The sequence below is a fragment of the Taudactylus pleione genome, unplaced genomic scaffold (genome assembly GCF_031769625.1).
Source record: "Taudactylus pleione unplaced genomic scaffold, aTauple2 ptg000203l, whole genome shotgun sequence".
Lineage (NCBI taxonomy): Eukaryota > Metazoa > Chordata > Amphibia > Anura > Myobatrachidae > Taudactylus > Taudactylus pleione.
The window spans coordinates 8,478,719-8,501,488 of NW_028284605.1; positions in this window are offsets into that span (position 1 = coordinate 8,478,719).

Below are 22,770 nucleotides of genomic sequence, written 5' to 3' on the forward strand. Positions count from 1 at the left end.
ATGTTGTTGCGATTAATCGCGGGCGGGCAGAAAAGCAATTAGTGTTGGATTGAGAACCGGCTTGGTATGTGTTTTGAAATCAGTTTTTTGGGATAGCACAAAACGTACGCAGGTGGAACTCAGAGCTGCTAATGTCAGGATGACACAGTCAATTTGCGTACATTTGGGGGGGTTTATTTGGGCAGCAATTTGGTGGTTAGGGCCTATTGTAACAATAATTTCATCATGTTTTCAGTTTCGCACCATTTTATTTGTGCCTCTTGAATTTGCCGAATTATATGAATTTTTAAACGTTCCATAAAGAGCCCTTTTTTTTTTGGCCGAGTTTTTGCCTTTTGGCCCAGGATTAAATGCAACCCATTTGTACAATAATTTCACAATCCAATGTCATTGTTTAATTTCCAATTTATTGCTCAAACAAAAAAAGTTATTTTTAAAATTTTGGGGACATCTTTTTTGCCCAAAGATATGTTCCCAAATCAAACAAATTGGCCCAACATAACTGTTGACATAAACATACATCAAAAAAATAAAAACATTTCACAAGAAAGGAGAGGGAAGTTTTGACCCAAAAGGAATATGAGCCAAGCACAGAAGGATTGTGGGAAAAGTCACCATTGCTGTCACCGTTTTTTCACCCGTTTGGATGGGGGAGGGAGGGCGCCAGACCGGGTCCGGGATGTCATCGGGCTGGCCTGTCCAGAGGCAGATGTTGTGGCCTCTGGACTAGGCACAGGGCTAGGCACATTTGGAGGATTGGCTGATGTTGTGCCAGATGTGGAGGATCCTGATGATCCGGCAGGAAGGGAGGTCGGCTCCACCATGTGCTGGCGAACGAGCTGCTCCAGGGCATTGGCGATGCGGATGTTGGCCCTGGTATTTTCCGCCAGGGCCTGACCAATGGTCTCGTTGGCCGCAGCATTTTGCTCCAGGGCCTCAGCCACCCGTAGCAGACTGGCGTCCATCCTCTGCAGAATCTCCGTATGGGAATCCGATTTGAAATTGAGTTCTGTGAGGAGGGCCACTGCCTGCGAGGGGGATTGTCCTGGACTGGCTTCTGCAGGGTCCTCAGCCGGATGTACTGGTTCCTCCCCTGCAGAGCCAGCAGAAATTCGGCGGCCAAGGCTCCCCTCTGGAGCAGACTCATCCGCCTGTGTCTCTGTTAGGAAAAAAGAGAAAAGCCTCACATAACAATCTACATATTGGCACAATAACATTTCAGAGTTGATGACATCCAAAGATTTACCTGGAACAACATGAGGAGCCGCAAAGTCTGGCATGTCCGTATCCATGTTGGACACGCCAAACACCTCCACAGGCTGCACACACCCCTGTGCCAGCTCTTCTAAATCCGTCAACTCCAATGACACAGGGGTGGGACCCCCACCTGTCCCCCTTGCATGCCTAGCCCTGTCCGCGAGTTTTTGTTTTAAGCGATATTTGAAGTCGCCCCATCTGTGGGAAAAAATGGAAGTCATTATCCTTTGGTTTAAAATGGGGTTTGTTTTTAGGGGGGGCAAGGGTTTACTTACCGCCGTTTGACATCCCGGGCTAGACGGACATAATCACCCACCCTATTGACAGCAACGGCTACCTCTTCCCACATTCTCCACTTCTGGCTTACACTCATATTCCTGTCTGCCTGTGGCAGGATGTCCACACACTTCTGGATCAAAACCTCCATCTCCTTTCTTGTGAAATGTGGCTGCCTTTTTTTTTTGGCCGCTTTGGCCGGAAATACTGGGCCCAGCAGCCTCTTCCATGTCATCCTCCTCACCTATTTGTGTAAATTTACAGAATTCACAAAATCACAACTTGCCTAATCTTATGTTTCAAATTAATCGTTGATAGAAAATGCATGAAAGACTTACCGCCTGACTCTTGGGCATTTTTTCCCTGGTCTGTCGCCATGTCTGAGGTCCAAACAAGAAACACAACAGAATTTGAATGTGTTTTCGTGACGTATTTATACATGCGTCCTTATTTTGCGGCCGCATCATTGATTGTGCGGCCCTATGATCCCTCCTTAATTTGTGCGGGAAACGAAACACTATTTATGGCTTGGTGTGTCTCAAGTCGAGGTGGCGTTTTTGGATTGTTGGAGGTTATCTTGGCTGGAGTTTATTGATTGCGTAGAAAGGAGTTGGCGGTTGTAGATTCGTTTGTTGGTTTGATTTGCGTTTTTTTTTTCCGTTATCTTTGTTGGCTTATATTTTTGGGACCTCGTTTCTTGATTTGGTAAGTTTTGTGAAGTCTAACTTTTGTTCAATTGTTGTTTCATTGTGTTTCTTTTTTTTTTTTAATTTTGGATCCATAATTTCTTCTATTTTAGATTTTGTTTATTTTCGACCCAAAAGACCTTTTGTTTTTGACTCTTATATATTTGCTCTTGGTAAGTCCATTTTTTATCTTGTATTTGCGAACTAATTAGCGCATTTTTAGTAGTTACTCTTGTGACTTGTATTAGCGAACTAATTAGCGCATTTTTAGTAGTTACTCTTGTGACTTGTATTAGCGAACTAATTAGCGCATTTTTAGTAGTTACTCTTGTGACTTGTATTAGCGAACTAATTAGCGCATTTTTAGTAGTTACTCTTGTGACTTGTATTAGCGAACTAATTAGCGCATTTTTAACAGCTTAATAATCATTCTAACTTTTTGGTGGTTTCTCTTTCGCTTTTTGGGCCAACATTTTGATGTACTGTGTTAAATGTCGCTTTGCTGTTTTGCTAAATGGGTGTTTGGCATATTTTAACTTTGGTCTAGCACAAAATTTGTAAACAAAAATGCACAGAGTGAAATGTGTCAAGTAATTTTGGTGTTTATTTTCAGTTTGGACGTATCATGACAATACCCCGGCATGTAAGCAGCAATGGATGGTATCATCAAGCTAAGTTGTTTTAATATAGTTTTGGGGTGGGTCAAAAGCCTTACTTTAAAATCTTTGAATTTCAGGTTGATCTGGGACGGATTGTTCTGGCCATGCTCCCGGAAGCCGACCAACCTCAATCTCGTCCCAGGCGTAGGCATCGTAGGCATGCAAGGCCCCAGATATTTCGAACACGTGTCACCCTTTTTGGAATGCCCGATGATGAGGTTTTAAGACGCTACCGTCTACTTCCCAAAATCATCATAGACACTCTCTCATTAATAGAAAGTGATCTTGAGCGGCAAATTGACAGTCCAACAGCAATACCACCACTTACGCAATTTATGGCGGTGTTACATTTCTGTGCCTCAGGATCGTTTCAAACAACGGTGGGAATAGTGGCGGGCATCTCCCAATCCTCCTTTTCCCGGATCCTGAGGGCAGTGATGGAGGCACTTTTCAAGCACCTCCATCATTTTATTCAAATGCCTTTGGATATGGGTGCCCTTAGTGTGGCCAAGGCCAATTTTTACCAAATAGCTGCCTTCCCACACATCATAGGGGTTGTGGATGGTACTCACATACCACTTCAGCCTCCAGCCCGGCTGGAGGCCATATTTAGAAACAGGAAACACTATCACTCCCTGAATGTAATGGTGGTATGTGATGCCTCCCTCCAGATCCTGTCCCTGAATGCTAAATTACCCGGAAGTGCACATGACTCCTTCGTCATCCGGCAATCAGGGATATGGCACAAATTAACCAACCTACAAGCTGGTGATGCGTGGCTTCTGGGTAAGTGGAGACCTTTAGTACATAACAATGTTAAGCTTGATACACAGTGTTCCTGATGTTGTCAATTATTTTCCATAGGAGACAGTGGATATCCTTGCATGTCCTGGCTGCTCACTCCTTATTTGGCTCCCACACCAGGGCCACAAAGTGAGTATAATTCCGCACTTACAGCCACCAGGCAAGTGGTGGAGCGCTGTATCGGCCTTTTAAAAGGCCGATTCAGATGCCTCCACCGCTCTGGTGGCGAGCTCATGTATTTGCCGGATATGGTGTCGAAAATTGTGGTCCTGTGTGGGATATTTCACAACATCGCCATAAGGAGTGGTGTCCCAATGCAGCCGGAGGATGCCTTACCTGAGGATGGCCACCCCGAGGTTGGTCGGAGGTCAGTATGTGGGGGGGCCATACGCGATGATGTGGTGGGCAGATTTTTTAGGTAAGTTTGAACAAAACAGTGTTTTAACCTAATGTGTATGTGTTTGTTTGCGAACATCTAATTTTGTTTTCTTTTTTTCAACATCTTCGGTTTGTTCACATAATCTTTGGCCCTACAACGCTCACTACTTCATGCTACCCTTACCAAACCTGGATCTGCTCATTTTGGGAATATATTCTGGAACCCATATCGCAACGCCATGTTTGTGGAATCATTTTGGCATGGTCCTTCCTCAACCAGTTCTTGATTTTTTTTTTTGGTTTTTTTTTTATTGGGTATGTGTTGTATTTGAGATTCTCACTGTGTGTTTTTTTTGTGAGTGACCACTTTGATTTCTCAGTTATGTTGTGAATAAATGTTTGGAGAGTTAAATGTTCTTCCTTTTTTTGGACGTTACCAGCAAGTTTAACCAGGTTAACACACCTTACATTTGACTAAGGGGTAATCCAGTACTGACGCCAGTTGAGCAAAAATGAAATATGTTTTCAGGTTCCCAACCCACACCAAAAGGAAGCCTGTCCAATCATTTGGCTTTGTAAGATTCGCCTAAGCAGCTTGCCCACCAACTAGGAACCTGTAAAATGTAGAAATATCTAATTGCCACTACACACAAAAAGGGAAATGACATTGTTACTGTTATGTGTTTCTTGAGGGTGTTTTACATACAAATACAAAACCCACTCTAATTTTTAAAAAATGCAAAACCTTGCAGGAACAGTCTACTTATGTCAGGGTTAACTATCTTTGGTTTTGAAAAAACGAATGAGGCAGAACGTATATTAGAAATAAACAATTTATTTAGAAAAATATAAAAACAAAAAAAAACTACTGGCGAAGGATGCCAGACAGCCGGTCAAGGGCCACAAGCACCCCAATTACATTTTGGCGCATGTGTGCCACACAATGTTCAACCTCTTGCCGACGCCTCTGTTCCTCTGTGGGTGAGAAAAGTGTGTGGATTAATCAAACAATAGGGAATCCACATTAAAAAAACAAAAACACAACGAAATCACTCCAAAACCAAAATTTAAAAAAAAAGGGGTGCTGCAAAAATTACAAGGCCTATGTAGAAATACCCGTGATATGTGTATGTTGAAATCAGCAGGAATAGGTAAAGGCAAACTGCTAAATCACCAAAAAAGAACCCAAAAATCACGAATAAAGGAACGACACATGATTACATACAAACAGTTTGTGGTTAAAAAATACGCAAAATAAAAACATACCGGTAGCCAAAACGGCAGATCCCAAAGTCCCTCCATCTTCATCCTCGGAGGAGCCTTCATTCCCCAAAGAACGGGGCGGGGTTATCACGGACTCCGGGGAGGGGGTAATTGGAAGAGGGGTGGTTGGAGGAGAGGGGGACGGAGGGGAAGGAGGCCCGACAGTTCCGGGAGAGGCTCTTGGAAGGCTTGGGAGGAGGGGGGAATAGGGGAATTATTTGGGGTGGAGCGTTGGCTGGGGGTGGGTGAGAGTGGGCGGGACCGCCGTCTGGCCGGACGGTGACGGCGTAGTCTTGCCTGTCCCCCTAAAAGATGTCAAACAAATTGTGGTTAGTTTCTAGCCAAATCCTGCCCAAATAACATTTTAAAATCACCCACCACCAACAAAAAACATGCAAATATGAGTAGAATGAATATATCAGAAATAGAGGGAAAACATGGTCATGCAGATATGAGGAGAATGAATAAATAGGACAGACATAAAAACATGCACACGCAGATATGATGAGAATGCAAAAATAGGACAGACATGAAAACATGCACACGCAGTTTGCCCCACAAAGACAAACATGAAAACCACAATACATAACACTTACTTTCCAATATCTGCATGCGAAAGCATGCCAGCAAGCGGGGCGTTCGCCGTTGCAGGTCAGACCACCTGCGCTCCAGCTGGCCGATGTTGCGGCGTGAGCCGAAGGAGCGCAGGCGGGCCCGTGCCTCCGCATACGCGGAACGCTTCTGCCGGTTGGTGATGGGTGAAGGCTGGCTGGTGATACGCCGATCCAGCACCTCCGTTAGCACCAGCAGCTCGCGCCTGGTGAATGCGGAGGCTCTCATGATGGCAATGGTGTTTTTCTTAAAATTCATTTTTGATAAAGTGTGGCAAAAATTTCTGATTGGCTAATGTAGCTTGGAAATTAACAGGAGCAATTTGATTGGTTAGTGTATGAGTCATGTGTTCGACAGGGCCAGAAATCTCTGGAGAGTTATGATAGGCTTGATGCAGTGACATGCGTAAGCAAATTTAAATAAAGAAATGAACCCCAGAAAATATGCGGGGATCCACAGCAATAGAACAATTGTCTCATTGTGGCTAACATGTTTTTTGAGCAATAAAAGCGAATGTTTAAGCCGTACGTATTCTGCGGGTAAACACAAACACGGACAAGAGTAAAGTTTCTTGCATTGTGTTGAAAAAAAAAAAACATTAAGCTAATTGATACATTGATTGGCATGATACGATTGATGGAGGTAGGCAGAATAAAGGAGCAGGTAATCGACATCTGACATGGCCTCTTCCGGTTTATACTTGTGCGTGCGTTCCCTTCAAGCCATTTCGGGGATGTACGCTCGCTATTTCGCACGCTCGTTAGTTAGAGGAGGGGTCGTCTGAGTTTGGGGAGGATTTTTAGATGCGATCGAAAATACGAGCGAGCCCTTGAATTTAAATATTTTTGTACGTACGCCTAACGTACGTGCGCCCGCTTGCGAGTGGCTCTGAATGAGGGCCATAGTTTATTAGTAAGATGAGAGACAATACAAAAGCGACCTACACAGAGGTCTAGGCATATAAACACACAATATTGCAGAAATGAGAAAATGCACAATACATCAATAATAAACAAGAGTGCAGCAAAACAGTCTCATCTAATTTTCTCTATATTGAGAAAACGGGAAAAAAATGATAACGAGAAGAAAAAGAGAAAAGAAAGAAAAGGCAACAGAAGAGAGGGAAAAAAGGAGATTGGGGACTGAGGGGTGGGGAGAGACCCGACTGGACTGGACGTGGCTATAGCAAGACAGATCAATATACCTGTACTAGAAACTGGGATGAGATAACAAATAAGCATATCAATAGGTATTCACAGAAATGCTGGGGGGACCCGAAAATAAGAGGTCCAGGGTTCCCAGACTTTAATGAAGTTTGTAGAGGAGCCCTTCAGTATGCTAGTGATGTGTTCCATGGAGTGGACATGCCATATTTTGGCTATAATCAGACCCATACTAGGCGTTTCAGACTTCCATGCTGAAGCAATAACGCATCTAGCTACCAAAACCATCTGTGTAAATAATTTATTTTGGTGAGGAGATGCCCCAGGGATGCTTATAGGAAGTAGAAAATATTTAGGGCTAAGAGGTACCTGAATACTTAAGATGGAATTGGCCAATATACACAATTCCTTCCAAAGGGGAACTAATTTCGAGCAACTCCACCAAATATGTAGGAACGTCCCATCTGTCATGCAACATCGCCAACACAAAGGGGAAGTCCCAGGGTATATTTTGTTAAGACGAGTAGGAACATAATACCATCTAAAAAATAACTTGTACGCATTTTCTTTTATGCGAACACATATTGAGCTTTTGACCAAGTTAGAATAGATATTGGTCCAGTCGTCATTGTCTAAGGTTTCTCCCAAGTCAATCTCCCAGGCCCTTTCATGAGAGTCTCTAATGTCCAGTGACGGGGGCAAGAGCAAGTTATATAATGTGGAGATGAGTCCTTTAGGGGATGCCATATGAAGGGCCAGGCCCTCCAACGTGGTGAGAGACCTGTGGGTAAGTTGGGACACCAATGTCGAGTGAAAGTGTCGAATTTGCAAGTATTGGAAAAGGGTGGTATGAAGGATGGAAAGTTTGGCCTGTATATCTGAAAATGTGGGGAAGGCGAGGTCTGCGTAATATCATTTAGCAATCTAATTCCACTGTTCTTCCAATGCACCAAGGCGAAGGAAAGACAGCCCGGACGGAAAAGTGGATTGTTAAATAGCGGAATCAGAGGGCTAGGATGTGGGGCAATATTGTGTTGGCGGTTAGCCGTTTCCCAAATATCTAAAGAATGAGAAATCACGGGATGATGTAGGGCAGCCCCAGGGCGGGCCATTCTGGGAAGCCACAATAATGAAGAAATTAAATGCAGTTTAAGTTCATTAGTTTCTATCATGACCAACACCCTCTCAGATTTAGGTCCATTCCACAATACACATTGTGCTAATCTGGTTGCAAAATAGTATGATTTAAAATTGGGGACCCCCAGGCCACCACCAGAGGTGTGCCTCTGCATCACTCCGCGTCCCACCCGAGGTCGTTTATGGGACCAAATAAATTGTGCAGTGATGTGTTGTAGATGCTTAAAAACATAGGGAGGTATCCGGATAGGCAGAGTCTGAAATAGATATAACAACCTTGGCAATAGGATCAATTTGATGGTATTAACACGGCCAATCCAGGAAATGTGACAACCTCCCCAGTCCTTAAGATCTTTTGAAATTGTGCTAACAATTGTGGAAAGTTAGCTTGGAAAAGTTGTCTATAGTGTTTGGTAATGTAGACCCCCAAGTACTTCAACTGGCGTTGATTCCAACGAAAGTGGAAGGATTGTTCTAGGGTATCTTTAACAGCTTGTGGGATATAGAAGTCAAGAACCTCAGTTTTTTGTGCATTAATTTTATAGCCAGAGAGTACACCAAAATCCTCTATCTCCCGAAAAAGATGGGGTAAGGAATGGACTGGATCGGATATCGTGAGCAAAATGTCATCCGCGTAGAGTGATATCTTATGTTCGACAGACCCAATCTTAATACCCTTTATATATGGATTGGCACGTATTTGCACCGCGAGGGGCTCTAGTGTTAGGGAGAAAATGAGGGGGGACAATGGGCAGCCTTGTCGAGTCTCATTAGAGATCGGGAATGGGGAAGATGAAATCCCGTTAGCCAGCACAGTTGCACGGGTGGATCTATATAGAGTGGTAACACCATGGAAAAAACGATCAGAAAGACCCACTGATTGGAGGGTGTGAACATAAAGGGACAATGAATCCGATCACACGCCTTCTCAGCATCCAACCCCAGCACCAAAGCTGGCGATTTTTGTTTGTGAATGGCATGGATCAGATCAATTGTCCAGCATGTATTGTCAAGGGCCTGTCTCCAAGGTATAAAACCAACTTGGCCGGGATGAACCAAAGTGGGGAGAAGAGGACCCAATCTGTTTGCCAGGAGTTTGGCATAGATTATGATATCCACGTTCAGTAAAGAAATGGGTCTATAATTACTGACTGATTCTAAATCACGATCCGGCTTTGGAATCACAACAATACTGGCCAAGGAGGTCAATGGGTCAAAAGAAGCGCCATCTAATAAATCATTAAAAAAGATTTTTAGGAAGGGTGATAGGACAGAAGCAAATTTCTTATAGTATTGGGGCGTAAATCCAATTGGACCAGGAGCCGCAGACGGTTTGAGTCCTTTGATAGCCGCAAGAATTCCTCTTCCGTAATATCCGCATTCAACTCCGCTCATTAAGAGAAGGGAGCAATTATTGGAAAAGAAGGCAGACAAGGAAGGGATGTCTCTGGGTTCTCGGTGTAGCGAAGAAGAGGATAGATTATACAGATTTCTGTAGTAAGCATAAAACTCAGACACTACTTCTCGGGGTCGTAAGTAGTCGTCCCTGACTGTCGCAGTTTAATTTTGGTAATCAGACCGCATGCCCGTTTTTGTCTAAGCTTACTAGCTAAAACAGAATCTGCCTTATCCGCTTTATCATAGTATTCTGTTGAAGATTTCTTAATACTGAGCTTGCAAAGGTGTGACGCCCTGCTGATGAGTCTGCCCCTAATAGTGACCTTATGGGCCTCCCAGATTATACCCTTGGCAATCTCATAGGTCAAATTAATATCAAAATAGTCAGATATAGCAGACTTAATGTCCTGTAGAGTATACGGGTCTAATAACAAAGTATCGTCGAGACGCCAGGATCTAGATCTACAGGGGGAATCATATAAATCAAATAAAATATAAGTACCTGCGTGGTCTGTCCATGAGAAAGGAGTAATGCCTGCACAGGTGACCTTAGGAGCGAGGGAGCGCGAGACTAAAATCAAATCTATGCGGGAATAAATTTGATGTGGACCAGAGTAATGTGTGTAATCTCTAGCCATAGAGTTTTTGAGACGTCAGGAATCTACAACAGATAGTCTATTCAAACCATTACTAAGAGACCTAGATGTGCGCAACACTTCAGGGGAATGTTGTATTTGTGATGATGCATTTTTATTGAGAGAAGGGTCTAAGACTGCATTGAAGTCTCCACCAATAATTAGATGACCCTGAGAGAGTTGCTCTACCCATTTGAATACAGCAGAAAAAAAGGAACTCTAGCCAGTATTGGGGGCATACAGATTAACTAACGTGACCGTCTCTGTCTTATGGGTCCCTATTAATATGAGATATCTACCGTCTGTGTCTGCAACTTGCTTTGAGAGAATAAAGGGAACTTTACTAGAAATGAGGCTCGCCACACCTCATTTTTTACAGGGAGCTGACGCAAAATAAGTGTGCGAGAAACGCTTACCTCGCAGTTGAGAGTGTTCCCCAGTCAAGTGCGTCTCTGAAGTATTACGATATCCGCATTTTCACGTCTGCAGGTCCCAAGGACCAGGGGGCCTGATTCAGAGCCAGACGCTCTGAAAGAGTGCTCGCTCTGAATCAGGGCGTTTTTGTTTTTTTTTTGTTCGGCCTCCTGGCCACTCGCATAGCTGTGGGTGACTACCCACAGCTATTGCGAGCGGCCAGGTTGATGGTCGCGATGGTCAAGACCATCGCGACCATCGGGCTTGCGACGAGACCCTTGTGGTAGGGTCTCGTGGCCGCAAGCCCCAGAGAGCTTCTGGCTCTAATAGAGCCGAAAGCTCTCCCACTGACATCACTGGTGATGTCAGTGGGGCCGCCCCCAAACGGCAGGCGTTCCTTCGGGAACGCCTCCGTTTGGCCAGCCACCCCCCCTGACCGCCTACCAAACGGGGCGAGCTGTCAATCACCATCGACAGCTCGCCCCCTTTGGTGCGAGACCCAGAGCGACGGAGCACCCGTTGCTAGCCGGGTCTCGCACATGCGCACGAAAGAGTCGGCTCCGTCGTGCGCCTGCCCAGTGGGCAGACTTCGACCCGGTTACAAGCGCTCAGCGCTTGCGACCGGGTCTGAATCAGGCCCAGAGTACGTTGTCTCAGAGAATTTAGACCATTAACATTTATCGATAGGATCTTCAAATCCATGAGAGAGCCACGAAACGGGAAGCTTTGGGGCAACTACCACAGGTAGTCCAGTCGGGTAAGGGAAGGAAATAAAAAACATAGAAAGATAAAAACCGAACAAAAATCAGAGATAGAAAAAGAAAAAGAAAGAGATAGCATATGGAAGAAAGACCTTGATAGGCCAAAATAGACCCTAACAGAGGGGCTAAACAGAGAAATCAACATTAGTACACAACAAAAGGAGGGTGTAAACATATGGTCGTGGGGAGGTGGGGCGATATAGGACAAAAACTGGTACAAGACCAGAGGCCTTTTAAATTTGAATATATATATCCCACATAGAGGGATAGGGTAATAGTGGAACCGTGTCAGATTAACCTAAAACAACAAATATACCTTGTAGACACAATACAATTATCAATTGCTACAAAATAAAAAACAATAGATGGCGAATATATGTAAAGAAAATCAAAGAGGTAGAAACATATAATGTAGAATTCACAATAAAGCAATCAGCTTATAAACTAACTATTATGAAGAACCTAAAGGTTCACAGGTGGATGTCTGGAGTCGGGACATAATGTCAACTTCAACAACATATCCAGTAAGACAAGAACGTCTTTTCAAGGGCAGAGTCGTCAACCTGACCACGAGACACCCTCGTCCAGCTCGCCTGTGGAGGACCCCGACGCTGAAACCTAGGGGACCCCGGCAGGGGGGCAGGTGGAGCCGAGGCCGGAAGAATGCCTAGGTCGTCGGGAAGCTTCTGACCCTGCTCCAATGTTTTAGCTGTGCGAGTTGTGTTGTCTGCTAAAACCTGTAGTTGGAAGGAGTACCCTTGTGATTGGTTGCAGGTCTCTCCTCTTCTGAATGGTAGACGGAGCTAAGTCCTGAAATAATTGAATTTGCAGGTAAGTACAATAGTCGGAGTGTCTCTAGTAGCCATCATAAGCTTCTCCTTCATACGGAAATAATGTAATCTGGTAACAATATCTCTAGGTTGTTATCCAGAAGGTGTCAGGACTGCGACTATTTCAGTACATAAAGATAGACTACTTTTGCCAAAGTTGAATTGTGGTCGTTGGAGAAGCTATCCTGCTTGCTGGCATGCTTCTCATTCAGGGGATAGAGTATTAAAGTGATCATCTGTTTCCTAGGTGTAGTCAGGGTGTGGGAATTCTAGATTGCTCATTATTTCAAACCTGATCCCATTTGGGTCACATGTTCTGAAACTTCCTATGGATCACAGACTTCTAGTATAAAGCCTGTTACTAACTGTGTCTTAGTGTCTGTGCAACATTGCTTTCAGGTCTTTTCTTGGACTCCTGCCAGATACCCGCTGTACCTGTGGATTGCTGTGGACTTTGTTATATTCCAGATGAACTTCTGATTCCAGTTATCCACTGCACTACAGAGCCCAGCATTCCTATTGTCTAAGTATTGCTTTTTGCTCCATCATTGTGCTTTCATCATTTTGCTGCACTTTACCTGTTGTCTTTTCGTTCCTGTGGATATTGAACATCCTTGTTACAGTTGTCAACTGCACCATTACAGTGTTTTCTCTGCATCACGGGGCTCAACCCTGCTCCGAACCTTAGCCACACCACAGGGCTCAACCCTGCTACAATCTTCTCCGCATCACAGGGCTCAACCCCGCCCCGAACCCTAGCCACACCACAGGGCTCAACCCTGCTACAATCTTCTCCGTATCATGGGTCTCAACCCCGCTCCGAACCCTAGCTACATTACAGGGCTCAACCCTGCTATAATCTCTGCATCACGGGGCTCAACCCCACTCCGTACTCTAGCTACGTTACAAGGTTTAACCTTGCTCCGTCTTCATTATACCACAAGGCTCAAGTTTGCTTCATCTCTCACTGCACCGAAGGTCTCGGCCCTGTCCCTGAACTATATTATTCTGCAGGCCTCGCTGTGCTCCGGATTTCCATTACTACAGGGTTCTACCCTGCCCAAGGTTCTCAATGCCATCCTGAGGTGTTAGCCTCATACTGGACTCTGGGTTCCCTGCCACGTTAGCCCTTATATGTTAAAGACTGCATAAATATTTGGGGATTCTCTCCTATACTTATTGTTGCATTTATGAATCTCTGTGCTGTTTGAGACTTTATATAAGACCTTCCTGATTATAATTATTTTGTGAATAAATTCTATTTTACTTTTCTCCTGTGCTACTGAGTTTCATGGAAAGGTCATTCCTAAGACCACTCCAGTTTATTGTGCCTAGTAGGCCTGCCTCCCTCCAGGAGTCTCAAGTGTCGGCAGCCGCGACAGAAGGTGGTTTAGCTCTAAGCGCACGGTGTGCTCTATCTAAGAAGAGGTCACTATCTTGAAGATCAGGGAGAATATGTGTTTAAAGAGGTCTCGCAGGAAAGTAGACAAAGCAGTAGGATCAACGAATTCAGGGACATTCCTAATCCTGAGGTTGTTCCTATTTTCTAGATCCTCTTGTTTCTCCTTGAGTTCATTGACTTCGGTTCTCAAGAGGGAAAGTTCCCTGTCCACCACTCCCTGATAGCGACAAAGCTCATCCGTCGTAGACTCCAGAGCATCTGTTCTCGATCCCAAAGAGGTGAGTTCAGACTTGAAGTCATCCACCGCTCTTTTGAGCTCCTGTTGAAATGTCAATTTGATCCTGTCCACTAAGGTGGTTAAGACAGCTTGGATAGACGGGTCGATATCAATCTCAGGAGAGTTTGGGGGAGAGGACCCAGCTCGCTCAACTGTCTGCGACGTTGGTTTAGATTTGGGAGTAAACATGGAGGGAGTGGTAGTAGCTGAAGCCTTCCGTCCCTTGCCAGACATGTTATCAGGGTCACCAGAACAAATAATAGGTAGGAGACACGGATCCACTATATAATGCGAGACAGGTGAGGGCCTCAGAGGGTGTATATCATTTCGTCACATGACGAGCAGGAGACATCGGCAGTATAAATTACAGAGATTCGCACGTATAGCAGGTGCGCTAAGGAAGTGTACGCAAAATAGAGAGAGCATCATAAAGTGTGCCAATCTACCTTAGAATGAATACTTGAGATGCAAAGAAGGCACACTTCAATAGTATAATTCGTGATTCAGTAATTGAGAGGGGCAGAATATTTAATAACTAGTGAACAGCCACAGAGCCCCAGCTTAAGAAAATGTCCAGCACAGAAACAGGTGGGGAGTGTAAACACAGGGGCAGTGCAGGAAATATACCACAGGCCCTTAGAGACTCACCATCGGTGGTGTCACTGTCCTCTGCATACCAGGAGACCAGTCAGCCCCAAGGAGGAAAGCCGGTCACGGTCCAGCCAGCGACTGCAGCACTTCAAAGACCACACAGGTTATGCCTGGCAGGCTGCCGATAAGATGGCCGCCGGACGCAGGTCAAGCAGGGAGAGGGACAGCTGTTCGGTCCCTGCCGCGGGATCCTCAGGTCCACAGGTCAGTAGCGGTAGCAGCAGGGGTCTAGCGGCAGCAGCAGGTGCCCAGTGGACAAGCAAAGCGGTAGTGTGGGCTCAGGGCAGTCTCCAACATACAGCCGGCCCCACCGCAGAAGCCAAGATGTCAGATCTCTCTGCCTCGCGAGTCTGGTGCTCCCGTGCAGTCAGGCCGCAGATGAAACTCCCCCGGGATAGCAGTGGAACTGGAGGGTGAGAGCCGATGTTAGCTGCGGCTCGGGAGCCCGGCGGAGGAAGAAGGTGGGAGCCGCCGGCAGCAAGGTACAGCGGAGGTTCCAGTTTTGGCCGCGGCTTCCCTAAGGCGCGATGAAGAGCCACATAGATGTCCGGAGGGCAGTGGGAGAGAGCCAGCCAATTGGGGGAATGCGTCCGGGCAGTGTTGTGCAGCTTAGGGGGTCGGGAGGTCCCCGAAAACTACCCCAAAAACGGCGTGGCTGCGGGAGCTGATGTAGGACACGTCTGCTCTCCCCACCAGCCAAGCCATGCCCCCTTAGTGATAGTTTCTTATATAGCACAATTTCCGTTGCCCTTTACAATTGGAAACATTAATAAAACAAAACTGGGTAATAACAGGCAGATATAGAGGTAGGAAGGCCCTGCTCGCAAGCTTACAATCTATATCTGTTTACATTCTGACAATAAAGACAAAAAGCAGAACATCTAAATAAACTGAAACTAAAAATAGACAGCTCTGCAGCGTGGTTTGATTCTGCTCCGTCGCCCAGTAGATTAGATCACAACGTGCTACTTGGGCTGCCTTGCAACCTAGCATTGCTGTGTGTTAATGAGCCAGCTACTGTATCTCATTCCTCATCATCTCCATCATAGAAAAAGGTAATGATCCCGAGACTCCTAAGCGGATGTGTACATTATTGATGTGATGAACGTGATGTATCGAAACTGGAATTAAAATCATCTAATTTAATATGAGGTGATTCAATTAGCACTGTCACACGGGTCTAAAAATACTTTACATATGCTTAACACTGAATAATATAAATGACTAAAAGTAGTAAGCCAGCTTCTCTTTTATGATATGAACCATACAGGAAGATGTACTAAGCCTTGGAGAGAGAGAAAGTACCAACCAAGCAGCTCCTAAATGCCATGTTACAGGCTGTGTTTGAAAAACGACAGTTAAGAGCTGATTGGCTGGTACTTTATCTTTCTCCACTTTATCTCTCTACAAGGCTTAGTACATCTCCCCGGGACACAAGGCCTGTGGGCCTGATTCAGACCCGCTCGCGAGCGAAGGACGCTCCCAAGCAGGTCGATGGTGCCCTGAATGCGCATGCGCACAACGGAGGGAGCTCCGTCGTGCGCATGCGCGAGACCCGGCGAGCGACGATGAATATGTCGCTCGGGGTCTCGCACCAAAGGGGGCGTGCTGTCGATGGTGAGTGACAGCACGCCCCCTTTGGTGGGCGTGCCGGGGGCGTGGCTGCCATTCGGAGGCGTTCCCATGGGAACGCCTACCGTATGGGTCCGGCCCCACTGACATCAGTAGTGATGTCAGTGGGAGTGATTTTGGCTCTGATAGAGCCAAAATCACTCCAGGGCTTGCGGTCACCGAGACCCTACCGCAGGGTCTCGTCGCAAGCCCGACTTGACCATCGCGACCATCATCATGGACGCTCGCTATAGCTGTGGGTGGTAACCCACAGCTATGCGAGCGTCCATGAGGCCGCTCCATTTTTAGGGAGGAGGGCCCTGATTCAGAGCGAGCGCTCTGGTCAGAGCGTCCGGCTCTGAATCAGGCCCTGTGTTCACAATAGGGGACAAATATATGAAGTGGTGACAACCCTTTCTATGTGAGGATGGCACTCTGGTTACTCACCAATCCCCCGGCCATGGGCATGTGAGAGTCTAGATTGTAAGGTAATAGACCAGTGTTTCCCAAACTGTGCTACGGCACACTTGGGTGCCACAGCGCAATTACAGAGGTACCGTGCAGGGCTGGATTAGCCATAAAGTGTAACAGGTGGCAGAGTGGGCCCACCTGCCCCCCAGCATTTTTTTAACAATATTTCAAGCTGTAGAGAGAACAATGAGTTTTCCCTAGCCAGTCTCTGGGAGAACTGTATTAGGGAAGGGCCGGTTAGGGGTCGGAATAAAAAGCAGCTGCTCCTGTCCTTCCTTTCTGCTGCCCTAGTGAGACTCCAGGGTTAGATGAGCTTGTACTGAGCCCTGATTGGTGGAGCCCAGCACAAGCTCTTCTGACCACGGCAGAGGGCGGGACTACACAGCATCATGTAGGGATGGACATTGGAAGCCCAGCATCGAATGGTTCCTTGGCGTCCGACATCAAATCCAGCGATACGATGGCAATTAGCTATCGCTTCGAAACCATTCAAAAGCATAACCATCGCAATGGTTATACATCGAACCAAAAAACGGGGCAGAGCCTCTGTGAATGGGGGTGCAGCATCTCCAAGATGCTGGACTGCCCCAGGCTCCCCTTCATTGAGAATAGATACCATGCGTATTCGCATGGCATATATTCTGCCACTGTGGGACAGTGGCTTTAGCTGAGCTGCAGGCACCACTTCTGGGTGTCCGCAGCTGAAAAAAGTAGCCAGGCATCGGATGGGCATCGGAAAGCTGCATCTGATGGCTGGCAACCATCAAAATACCGCTTCTCAATGGAAAAAGTACTTCCATCGAATTGGTAACATCGATAGTTGCTAATCATCAGCTTCCGATGTCCACCCCTAGCATCATGTCCTGGCAGTATGGAAGGAGCTGCTGGCTGCACATAAAGGTCAGAGAGGTACCGCAGTCTGTCTGTTTGTGTCTATGTGTGACCTGCCCTGTATGTCTGAATGTACGTGTGATCTTCCCTACCTGTATTTGTGTGTATGTATGTATTTATGTATGTGTCTATGTGTGACCCTGCCTGCATGTATATATATATATATATATATGTGTGTGATCCTACCTGTATGTGTGAGTATGTATTTATGTATGTCTTTGTGACCCTGTCTGTCTGTGTGACCTTGCCTTTATGTATGTATGTACTGTATATATGTATGTATGTGTCTATGTGTGCCCCTGTATGTATGTATGTATGTATGTATGCAAGGGTGGATCTAAACTCTGGCTTTAGGAGGGGCGGTGTGTGTGTGTATGTGCAGTGGTGGCAGGGATGTGCTTGCCACTGCGTCGGCAATCCGTCCATCATCATGGATCCCAATGGAACTCCTGGGAGTGAGGAACGTGTCGCCTGTGTCCTCAGACTCCTCATTAATCCGGTTTTAGTCACCTGTAGGAGGGGGACCTTGTGTGTCATATAAGGGCCTGTTCTAGACCAAGTAGAGCCCATGGTGAAAATTCCTTTGGTGCCCCACTTAAAAGGACAAAAAAATCAGTACTGTTTTTTCTGTACTAAATAAAAACTCACCTTACCTATATGGTGGTTTCTTAGCAATGGGGAACGTCTGAAGAAATTGATCCTCCGTGGCCAGACAGTGGGCCTGATTCAGAGCCGCACGCAAAAAGCGTGCGCTCGCTCTGAATCAGGGCGGCCGCATGTTTTTTTAAATCCGGCCTCCTGGCCGCTCGCATAGCTGTGACCACCCACAGCTGTTGCGAGCGGCCAGGTGATGGTCGCATTGGTTGCGACCATCGGGCTTGCGACGAGACCCTTGTGGTAGGGTCTCGTTCCCACAAGCCTCAGTGAGCTTCTGGCTCTAATAGAGCCAGAAGCTCACCACTGACATTACTTGTGATGTCAGTGGGGCCACCCCCAAATGGCAGGCGTTCCTTCGGGAACACCTCCGTTTGGCAAGCCACCCCCCCCGACCCGCCTACCAAACGGGGCGAGCTGTCGATCAACATCGACAGCCACCCTTTTGGATGCGAGCGCCGGAGCGAGTGATTTCTCGCTCGCTCCGGGGCTCGCGCACGTGCAGTGCGCACTGCCTAACAACCCACTTGTGAGCACATAGCGTCCTCAATCAGTCACTATTCACGTTGAAGATCACATGGTCCAGAAGATGCCTGTTTGTGTAGGAATATAATCAATGTCATTATCATACAACAGAAGTTCTACCAGAAATGTGCCCCCAGTGTCCCCTCCAGCCTCCTGCCCTGTGTTCCTTCCATCCCCGTCATTCCAGCCTCCAGCCATCTTTGTCCCCTCCAGCCATGTCATTCCAGCCTCCAGCCCTCTGTGTACCCTCCAGCCCCCTCTTTCCCCTCCAGCCCCACATTATTCTAGTCTCCAGACCCCTGTGATTCCAATCTTCAACCCAGTGTCCCCTCCAGCCCCCTCTCATTCCACCCTTTAGCCCCCTGTGTCCCCTCCAGCCCCCAGTCATTCCAGCATCCACCCCTGTCGTTCCAGTCTCCAGTCCTGTGTCCCCTCCAGTACCCTGTCATTCCAGTTTCCAGTCCTCTGTGTACCCTCCAGCCCCCATCATTCCAGCCTCGAACCCCTTGTCATTCCAGCCTTCAGCCCTGTGTCCCCTCCAGCCCTCATCATTCTTGCCTTCAGTCCTATGTGTCCCCTCCAGCCACCTATCATTCCAGCCTCCTGTCCCCTCCAGCCCCTCATCACTCCAGCCTTCAGTCCTATGTGTCCCCTCCAGCCACCTGTCATTCCAGCCTTGTGTCCCTTCCAGCCCCCCAACATTCTGGCCACCTGTCTCCCCTCCAGGCCCCTGTCATCCTGTCTCCTCTCCAAGCCCCTGTCATTCCAGCCTCCAGACCCCTGTGATTCCAAACTTCGGCCCAGTGTCCCCTCCAGTGCCTTCTCATTCCAGCCTTCAGTCCCCTGTGTCCTCTCCATCCCCGTGTCATTCCAGCATCCACCGCTCTGTGTCCCCTCCAGTCCCCTGTCATTCCAGTCTCCAGTCCTCTGTGTACCCTCCAGCCCCCATCATTCCAGCCTCCAACCCCTTGTCATTCCAGCCTTCAGCCCTGTTTAACCTCCAGCCCTCATCATTACAGCCTTCAGTCTTATGTGTCCCCTCCAGCCACCTGTCATTCCAGCCTCCAACCCCTTGTCATTCCAGCCTTCAGCCCTGTGTAACCTCCAGCCCTCATCATTCCAGCCTTCAGTCCTATGTGTCCCCTCCAGCCACCTGTCATTCCAGCCTCCTGCCACCTCTAGGCCCTCATCATTCCAGTCTTCAGCCCCGTGTCCCCTCCAGCCACCTGTCATTCCAGCCTCGTGTCCCTTCCAGCTCCCCAACATTCCGGCCATCTGTCTCCCCTCCAGGCCCCTGTCATCCTGTCTTCCCTCCAAGCCCCTGTCATTCCAGCATCTACCACTCTGTGGGCCTGATTCAGACCCGGTCGCAAACGCTGAGCGCTTGCAACCAGGTCGATGTTTGCCCACTGGGCATGCGCACGACGGAGCCCCTGTCATTCTGTCTCCCCTCCAGGCCCCTGTCATCCTGAGTCCCCTCCAAGCCCCTGTCATTCCAGCCTCCAGCCCCGAGTAACCTCAACAACTAAACCAAGTACCTTCATTTTTGCAGCCGGACTGCTCCTTTTTCTTCCAGTTCAGCGTCCTACTGCTCTTGCTCCTCAGGCTCTTTGGCTCTTCTTCCTCTTCCTGAGCAGTGAGCACTTGACATGTAGCACGTGTCCCTCAAGAGAGCCGGCTGGGACTGGGTTGTGTTACAGGGGGGGGGGGGGTATTGCCCCGACCGCCCCCCCCTGTATCCGCCACTGTATGTATGTATGTGTGACCCTGCCTGTAAGTGTATGTATGTATGACCCTGCCTGTATGTGTGTATCTATATGTCTATGTGTGACCTTGCCTGTATGTATGAATGTATGATCCTACCTGTATGTATGTGTGTATGTTACCCTACCTGTATATATGTATGTATTTTTGACCCTGCCTGTATGTGTGTATGTTTCTCTGTGTGACCCTGTCTGTCTATTTGTCTTTATGTACGTGTGTATGTCATGATTGCCTACTCTTCCGGTTCCGGCCGGGAGCCTCCCAAAAATCGGGTGGCGCTCCTGGCCCCTGCAAGAGAAGGCAACTCTCCCGGATTGGCTGCTGCCCCCCGCGTGCCACCCTCCCCAGTCGCACCCACTTATCGAGCGAAAGTGGGCAGTCCGGGGAGAGGATGGCGCGATTTGCAGTGACTCGTGTCATCGTAGCCCCGCTCCCTGCTTTACAATGGCGGTTATATCGGCATTGTAAAGCAGGGGTGGGGCCACAATGACAAAATCTAATTGCCACTCCCCCGCAATGCCCACTTACGCCAAGCCCTCTGCTGCACCGACTTGGCAGACCCCAGAAGCAGCCAGCCTCCTGGAGCACCAAGAGGGGCTTTTTAGTGCGACTGTAGCAAAGATGTATAAGAACACATCTGTATATATATATATATACTATATATATGTATGTATATGTGTATGTATGTGTGACCCTGCCAGTATGTGTGTATGTATGTGTATGTCTTATGAACACATAAAAAGTTTCAATAAAATCTCAACCCTCTTGGCTTAGGGGTGCCACAAAAAAAATTCAGAGACAATAAAGACAATAAAGGTGCCACACACAAAGGTTTGTTAACCACTGTAATAGAATATTTATTGCTGTAATGCAGTGGTATGTGTTTTCGTCTTTAGCAAAGGGTCAGAGATTATCTTAACAAACAATATTGAGACACATTTCAGCACTCTAATAGTCTGAGGAGCTGATTCAGACCCGCTCGCTAGGATGCGATCGCTCGTAGCTGGCCGACACTTGCAATCTGCGCATGCGTATGTATCGCAATGTGCGTGCGCAAACCACTGCGAAAGATCGGGAAGCGCTCGCTCACCCAGCATAGACAGCCCAGTTGAATGAGTGACAGGAGATGCCGTCTGTGGGTGGTGACAGGGACAGGCCACTAGAAACGGGGGAGTGGAGGTACGAACGCAGGCGTGCCTGAGTTTTTGAAAGCCGTTTCAGAGGCGTGCATAATTAACAGGCAGCCTCACACGTCACCTGGTTGTATTTCACACTGAAGTGATCGCAGTGCTTGCAGCAAGGTATAGTCAACCTCAAGCACTGCGAGCACATCCGATGGTGCTCGATGTACCAATGTATTCGCGCACTTCCAGGAGACGACGTGCGCAAGTGGGCGTCTTATGAATGGCTGGTGGGCGTCTGCAGACACAAAGTGATCGCACGCCAAGACATAGTGGGCATCCTAATGCCTTGCCGTACGATCGCCTGCCTTGCTGGGCATGCGTTAGATTTGCATATGCTGGGAGCGAGCGAATACATCTAGCGAGCGAGTCTGAATCAGGCCCTGAGTTTGTTCATGGGAAGTTTTCGCATTTGAATCACAAACTTCTGTTACATCCTTTGGTGGCCATATTTACAGTATAATACAGTATTTACATTATAATTAGTGGGGTATCTTCTTTCATGAGTGCAGGGTGTGCAGTGCAGATGGGGCCATGTGTCCAGGGGGGCCAGCACCCACAATGGACCACTGTGCCTCCCCTGTGTCCCTTAGCCCCATCCTTCTAGTGAAGCATTTAGAAAGTGCCACACAGAAATGTATTCAGAAATGGCGCCGCACAGGAGCTAGCGAAGATTCTGGCACTGTACCAAAGTCTTTGCGCTCTTCTGAGCATGCAGCATCTGTATATATATATCACCGGTAATATGGCGCCACGAGAGAAACAGGTACAGGGTGGCCCCCCACCTGCTTCACAAATGCCCCCAATGTTCTTAATACACCCCTAAATATAATGGGATGTCTGAATAGCATTTTTTTGTAATAGTCAATCTATAATAGAAATGTTTATTTCACTTCTAGTCAGTGTTATTTTCTATGAAAAAAAGAACCGGCTAATCTCACCTCACTGAAGGTCCCGTGGCCAGGTAAGTGTCTTCCTGATCTGTACAGTAGCTGGAGTGGAGGAGTCTTGTGATACAAGATCCAATCAGGAGTGTTACAATATACCAGCAATGATGGTAGAAGAATTGT